Genomic DNA, 7,676 nt, shown 5'->3' on the forward strand with positions numbered 1-7,676 from the left:
AGGGGTTGAAATGCGTTTGGTGAATGACTGGTGCTGATCTTCTTTACTTTCCTCCAAAAAGAAAGCTGGATAGTGCATACCCAGACTATTCTGCAGAGCAAACGAATGCAAAGTAGATTACTTTAAATCATGCTGTAGTACCAAACCATAGTACTGTTGGGCCAAAAAGATCACCACTAGTTCAACACCTGAGTGGGATAAAAAAATAAAGGTGCAGTTGATAGCATGTAATCTAAAGTAAAACAGGCAGAGCTACTCAGGATCCAGCAAAGGATGGAAGTTTGACTTTGGAGATGTCAGTCTGTGCTAATAACCAGTTTTTGAAAGCATGCCTGTAAAGCTCTAGCTCTATGCACTGAAGCACCAACAAATATCTACAGGACTGCTTTTAGAAATTATACTCATAGAAACTCTTGAGATCAAAGGCCATAGCTTCCACTTAGTCCACAAATTCCAGATTTAGGTCTTCTTAAGATTACAGATAAATGTCCTGAACTGTGACATACATCATACTCACTAATACTGAATGAGACCTGTTCTTCCCTTGTCCCAGACATTGTGTCTGATGAAGAACTAGGAGGTCTTTTCAATCTTCTGGATGTGGATCTGTTTAAATTTTTCCAGAAAAAAAAAATGTGTGTGTGCATCTATTTTCCTTTAAATTCAGAAGATAGATTCCAACTGCAAAAATCATAGAAAGGGTGCCTATTGCAATGCTGGCAATCTGAGGTAGGAAACTCTGAACTCAATTCATGGTATTCTGGATTTACCATTGGGGCAGAATCCTGAATCAGGCGGCACTGTAAAGTGAACATGCCTATGCTGTCTTTTTATAGTAAGCTCCACAAGAAGACGGAAGGCTTTTGATTAGCGGAAAGAAAAGTCAAACATTATTAGAACACAAGCTCGAATAGTTAACTTTTTAAATATGTAGACAGAATAGAAAACCAAAAGGTTTATATACAGCTTTTCCTCACCTACTGTGCCTTTGCAGGCAGGTCCCTGTTTTCACTCAGTGGCTTTCTCAACAGCGGCAAATGCAAAGTCTTTTCAGGTGGTTAGGGAGTTGTGCCCGTCCCCTGTGAGAGCTGCCTCTCTGCCCCTGACTGCAGGCTCAATTTCTGCACAGGCTCTGCAGGCACCAGCTCCACGTGGTGCCCCTGTGGCAGCCAGGCCCTGTGATCTTCAGAAGTGTCACCCTCCCGAGCCTTTTCTTTCACCGCTCCGGAGGAGGTATGATCTCCTCTTCCAACAACATGAGTCCAACTGATCACATTTGCAAAGTACATAATATGTAACAGACAACTCACAAAGACAGGGAAAAAAGAACTGATACCTGCCATTACAATCACCCAGAATTACTCAGATTGGTAGTTGATAATTTCATACAAGTTGCCAAAAGTGCTGCTTAAATCTCTCCATAGGCCAGCAGTTTAAAAGAAAGCATTATGTGCTTGCTAAAAAGATCTTGCTTGCAAACCAACACAGGCGTAAATTCACTGTAATCATAGCCATCGTTTAAAAAGCTGTGAAAGTCAAGTCATCTCTTTCTCCTTATACAGCAGATAAAAAGCTTGATTTTAATACACAGCGTTGAGATCCACCAGATAGTGATATTACCTGTGGAGAAAATAGCATTAGTTCCCCATCTGTCTGAGAAGATCAGAGAAAACTGGTAATAGTCCACGTTAGTGAATTCACCTTGATGCTTCTGGTGCATATGTGATTACTTTGAAGCTCCGTTCGTGTTTATTTGGCTACCTTTCAGAGACAAAAACTCAAGCACCTTCTATCCTAATGTAAAATACTATATAGGTATAGCAGTGATGCACCTGTAAAAGGACTGATGTACAGACAGTCTCTTGTAAAGGATTTCTCAACCCATTAGGATGCTACTTGACACTACTATTTTATTATGAGAAACAGCTCTTTCTGGCTTCTGCTTTCTATTCATTTCAAAGGAAGCAATACTAGTGATGGATCAATAGGACCTAGGAGAGAAATCTCCTATGGTTTGTGTCTTGTTCCATGCTTCGTTTATATAATATTTTCTTAAATTTCTTTTTCTCTAAATCCTATGGGCTTCATTCCTAGCTTTTTCCATAGTCGGCATGCTAAAATCATCTGCAATGAAACAGCTAACATTGATATTGTTCTTTAAAGATAACAACCGAATTAACAAGTAGCAGTGTCTGCGGAAGAACAATAGTGCCCCTATTTATGAGCAGTTAATATGTGAAAGGTTGTCGTGACTTGAAGCTTAGAGATTTTATACTGCTCTGAGTCAAACAGTATGCACATAGCTGCTTAGATGTTTGACACCACTGGTGCCTGTGTTGTAGCTGGTGCAAAATGATCGAAATATTATACATGGAAATAAAGTCAGTAGATAGGAGGGTTTTTTTCTTTCAGAAAAAAAAAAAATCAATCACAAATAGCATCAGCAAGGAAGCCTACAGGGTGTAAATGATCTGTGAGAGGAGTCTAAGATTGTGGTGCAGTATAGAAAAAAAACCACAAACGGTCCAAGAGCCATGTCCTATTAATGAGGACTGGGATAAGATGCAACTAAACTGGAGCTCTGATAAAGTAAAGGGGCAGTACTTCCAGACAGGGATTTCAATTTTTTTTTTTTCTTTAAAAACTCCGTAACATTTTATATGAAAAGCAGATACTATTAATGATAATGTCACGTCTAGATAACCAATCTGTCAATAAATATTTGAAAGGAAAACATTCAGCCAGCTATGAATGACAGTTAATAAGCTAGTTGATGTTATTAACAGACCAAACAAAACTTCCCCTACAAGAGGACGGATATTGAAAGTTTATTAATTTTCATATATTAGACACATTTTAGAAAATCTGTTTTAAATAAGAGATTGGTTCTTGGTTCATGACAAAACAAAATACTGCTTTTGTGCTGAAACTGCTGGCAAATATTCTAGTTCTGAGATTAATTTTCTGCGATAGGAGCAGGAGGAGGGGGCTGCCCCGCCAGGGCAGGTGGGCTGGCAGCTGAGGGGGACCAGTGGGGCAGGCAGCGAGCACCCGCACAAGGCGAGCGGGGCAGGGACGGTGGCAGTGACCGCGGACAGCCACGTCCCAGAGCAAAGCCACAGGGACGAAGATGGGACAAGGTCGATTCGGGAGGGCGAGTCGGTGGGTGAGGATCAGCAAGGTGCATGGCTGGGCACAGACATACCTATGGCATAGCTCGAGCGAGTGTCAGGGATGTGGACCTGAGCTCACATGCAGCTCCTGCAGAACGTGGCCTGGCCCCGACCAGGCTTCTCACTGCTCTTTCTCACACGGGTCTGATCCAAGGCTACGCAGCTGCACCAACCCCGACACGGCCTTCAACACAGGCAGCCAAATCTCTAGGGCAGGGAGAGAAAATGCTTGCAGAGCCTGCTGCTGTCTGACAATAGGCCAGTGTATTTTCATGTAGGCTATTGAGTGACCTGATGATAATTTTGTCTATTGGCACCAAATCCAAAGAGTGAAATTGTCACATACATTTCAGTTGTTCTCGATCTTCTGCTTATTGGGTTGTTCACCTGCGTTTGCTTGCCTGCAGCCCTTTGCAACACACCGTAGTAGAGTGATACCTGTTTTAACAACCCTTCTGATGGAGATCTCCAGTGGGAATTGAGAATTCAGAAACTTCCCATGCTGTGTTTGCTTTTTATAGAGGCTGATGTGTTACCAGAATTGTGGACCAGACTGCATGAGATTTCTCAATCAGCAGGTCAAAAAAAAATCATGTTAAAATCAGGATTTATTAAACATACAGATCAAATAGTAATAAACAAAAGAAATAATTTGCATAACATGCCCCATCTGGATACATTAAAAATTGTTTCGAAGGTGCTTCTCTTTTCTTTGTTAGAGAAAGAAAACAAATATGCCTTATATCTTTCAAAAGTCATGTGTTCCCTGTGGGCCCTGAACATCTTCTTCATGTCTTCTCTGTATTGGATTTTTCTTATTCAGTTTATCGGGTCCTTTTTTTTCAAGTGTCAGTTGTTTAAGCATACCTCATTTCAAATCAGCTCTTGAAATAAGCTTCCCAGGAGTCAGAGCTACCAGGGTCCTTCAATGTTTTTGCAGTCTGCTGGACTGACTACTGTCACTCTAAGATTTGAAGTAAGTCTGAATGACAATGAAAGAAGAATTTGCCATGCTTTTGACGTCTAAGAATTTCATTCTAAATTAGGATGAAACTAAATTCCAAAATTCAAGTTCAACAACAAAACTGAACCCTCATTTTCTAATACGACTCCTTTGTTACAGAAGTGACCTGAAAGACTGCGATTTCCATTGTTAATTATGTGATTTCTCTTGTCTCTCTTTAATGATTTCACTACATCATTTAAATATTTCCATTAATATTTTATACCCAACATCTGCAGCAAAAGACCAAAGAGTAAACTGTCATATCCACAATGCAGTGTGCCTGCATCACTCCCCTCTGATACTGCAGGAAACCAAGATCGAGATTATGACATGCTGGCTTTCTGCATTTGAACAGACAGGTTGACGAACACTACTGCGGCTTTCAAACACAGACTTCAATTTTTTTCTCTGCTTTGAATTCATATTGTATTTCAAATAAACTGTGAGAAATAAATTGGTTCAGGCAAGATATTAAGATCAGAATTCTGTCCTTTTTAAATTACTTTGTCACTCACTTCAAACTTAAGCTCAAAGCATTATGTTTCTGTCACACTTCCCTTGTTTCTCAGAAGGTAGGAATGTACATAAGCAGGCAGAAATAGGATACTGGCTTTCACCGTGTGCAGTGTCACTCTTGCACGGTCGGGAGATCCTATGCAAAACACGAGGTTTCTAAACCTCTAAATCTTCTTAACAGTTTACCAGTTCAGTGTATTATCAAGTTAGCAATAGTTACACTTCTATAGAAAGATTATATGCGTATAATACTGTTGAAAATTGAAGCTATTGCATAATTTTTTCTACTTTCTTCTACTTCTACTTCTGCCACTATTGCAAATTACTCTAAAATTCATAAAAACAGTATGGTGTAACAAGCTGCACAGGTAGAGGCTTTATACATTTTTATCTTTAATGGCTAGCTTGAAAATCTTCACTTGTGTCACTGAGAAGCAATTGTGAAAGAGAAATTGCAGCTTTTTACTTCTTAGTAGCTTAACAAAATTCAGAAAAATAAGATGCCAGTGGTGTTTCTTAGTTTGTTATGAAAACAAGATTTATGTGATTATGCTTTCTGTGCCTGTGTTGCTATATGAACGTAGGTGGTGCGCTTCTGTTTACGTCATTCTGTCAATTCCATTCCAATAATATTTGGTTCGATTGTCCAATCTCAAGCAACTGTACAGTCAGAGAGGAATGTAAAATATATTAAATTCCCAGGAGTTCCATGAAAAATGTGACCTGGAAGAGGAAAGAGACTTTTTTAAGCCTCTTCTGGAGGCAGAAAATTATAGTGCAGCTTCAACCATTATAAAATACCATATAACCTACTAGGAGAGATAAATTATGTATATAGGAATAATATAACCAAGGCAATATGTTTCATTTGCAGTAGATCCATTCCTCAGTCTAATTTCTTCCCCTTCTATGAAATCTTAGGTGCAAATCTGACATTTTTGTGCAGTCAGGATATTAATAATCACTCTTTTGCCTTCCCTCAGTTAAGGATTCTCTGATGTCTAGTAAGAATTAAACTCATGATACAATCTTAGTATATTCTGGTTTAAAAGGCAAGCAGACATAAGAAAAAGATCCATTGAAGACTAAGTTTTATTAGTGCTTTTGCTTACCAGATTGTTTCATAGAATCATAGAATCATAGAATAGTTTGGGTTGGAAGGGACCTTTAAAGGTCATCTAGTCCACCCCCCCTGCCATGGGCAGGGACATCTTCAAATAGATCAGGTTTCTCAGAGCCCCGTCCAACCTGACCTTGAATGTTTCCAGGGATGGGGCATCTACCACCTCTCTGGGCAACTTGTTCCAGTGTTTCACCACCCTCATCGTAAAAAGTTTCTTCCTTATAGCTAGTCTAAATCTACCCTCTTTTAAAAGTTTAAAACCATTCCCCCTTGTCCTGTCGCAACAGGCCCTGCTAAAAAGTTTGTCCCCATCTTTCTTACAAGCCCCCTTTAAGTACTGAAAGGCTGCAATAAAGTCTCCCCGGAGCCTCCTCTTCTCCAGGCGGAATAACCCCAACTCTCTCAGTCTTTCTTCATAGGAGGGGCATTCCATCCCCCTGATCATTTTCGCGGCCCTCCTCTGGACCAGCACCAACAGGTCCACGTCCTTCTTGTGCTGAGGGTTCCAGAGCTGGGCGCAGTACTCCAGGTGGGGTCTCACCAGAGCAGAGTAGAGGGGCATGTTGTACTAATCATTAAAAGAACGTTGATTAGAGCATAACTCTGACCCAAAGAAAATAATATAAATAACTGCTGTTCTGAAAGATGTTTAATGAATATTATCAGTAATACTTACTCCTTCTTGTTTTTCAGATGAAGCAGATCGGTCACGATGGCTACAACCCCAACTCTGTAGCTGAATGGCTGGATTCCATTGAATTGGGTGACTATACCAAATCCTTTCTAATTAATGGCTATACATCGATGGACCTTGTGAAAAAAATCTGGGAGATTGAATTAATTAATGTAAGTTGATCAATTTATCGCAGTAGTTCCTCCTAAATACATTATAGTACTTGCCCTTACATATCAAAGAGAAAGCACAAAAGCAAATTGCACTACAAATACTGTCATCAAGTACTGTTAATGATTACAGCTTTCATGCCTATACCTGGATTGACTGTACCCTTTGCTTCCATCTGCTTTGCCATGGTCTTTAGCATGCTATTCAATCAGCATGATTGTGTCACTGCTTTAGGATGCTGAATGACAGTTAAAAATATATTTTGGTAGTTTATAGCTACAAAGCATAAGTCTTTGCTTTTAAAGTGCCTAACAACAGTTCTCTTATAAAGATACTTACAGTTTACTTTTTCCACATGCTCTGGCTAAATTAAACATAAAGTAAGGAAACCTTAAATATAGTTAATAAGTTATGCTAAAGGAACAAAGTATTTTATTTAATTATCACTTTGCTTTAAACTTTATTTACATGAGTCAGTAAATTAGATGCCCATATATGGGCAACCATAAACTTTAACGTGGACTGCACTGCAGAGTAATTTGGAATGAGATGAATTTTGTACTGTTACGGTGAAGACATTGACAGTACAGCTTTGCCAATGGAATTTTCATGTAAGTATGTGTCTGAAACTGAGTTGTTTCCTTTTATAAAAGATAGATGATTATTAGCTTTGGATCTGCTGTGGCTTTTGAAATCAACTGTATTGTCAGTTTATGTGAACTTTAGGGCAATCCCTACATGGTGAAAAGCCCAATGTCATGTTTTATTGGCTTTTCACAGATAAAAGGCTGTGCTCTTCCTTCCAATATAGGAGATACTGCATCTCTGCCTCTAATTAGTGCCTAACTCCCAGAACAGTCAAAGAGCTACCAGTAACGATAGGCAATCAAGCATAAGATAGACCAGCTGATAAAGCTTTATACTGGGAAACAGTTCCCAGTGTGTCCCAGGCTGGAGAAATGGAGAACATAATGATGATGCAAAGCCATGTTTCAACACAGTAACTGGTGCAGG

General features: G+C 39.5%; 1 pseudogene across 1 annotated transcript in view; it reads left to right on the forward strand.

The window, feature by feature from the left end:
- The window catches only part of LOC104077545, a 41,277-nt pseudogene extending 34,613 nt beyond the window's left edge, over nucleotides 1-6,664 (forward strand). Inside the window, exon 3 of the transcript XR_683525.1 lies at nucleotides 6,512-6,664. The product of XR_683525.1 is annotated as an ankyrin repeat and sterile alpha motif domain-containing protein 1B pseudogene (transcript). The remainder of the gene's footprint in view (nucleotides 1-6,511) is intronic.
- Nucleotides 6,665-7,676: the final 1,012 nt, after the last annotated feature.

The sequence above is a fragment of the Fulmarus glacialis genome, unplaced genomic scaffold, assembly GCF_000690835.1.
Source record: "Fulmarus glacialis isolate BGI_N327 unplaced genomic scaffold, ASM69083v1 scaffold14165, whole genome shotgun sequence".
Classification (NCBI taxonomy): Eukaryota; Metazoa; Chordata; class Aves; order Procellariiformes; family Procellariidae; genus Fulmarus; species Fulmarus glacialis.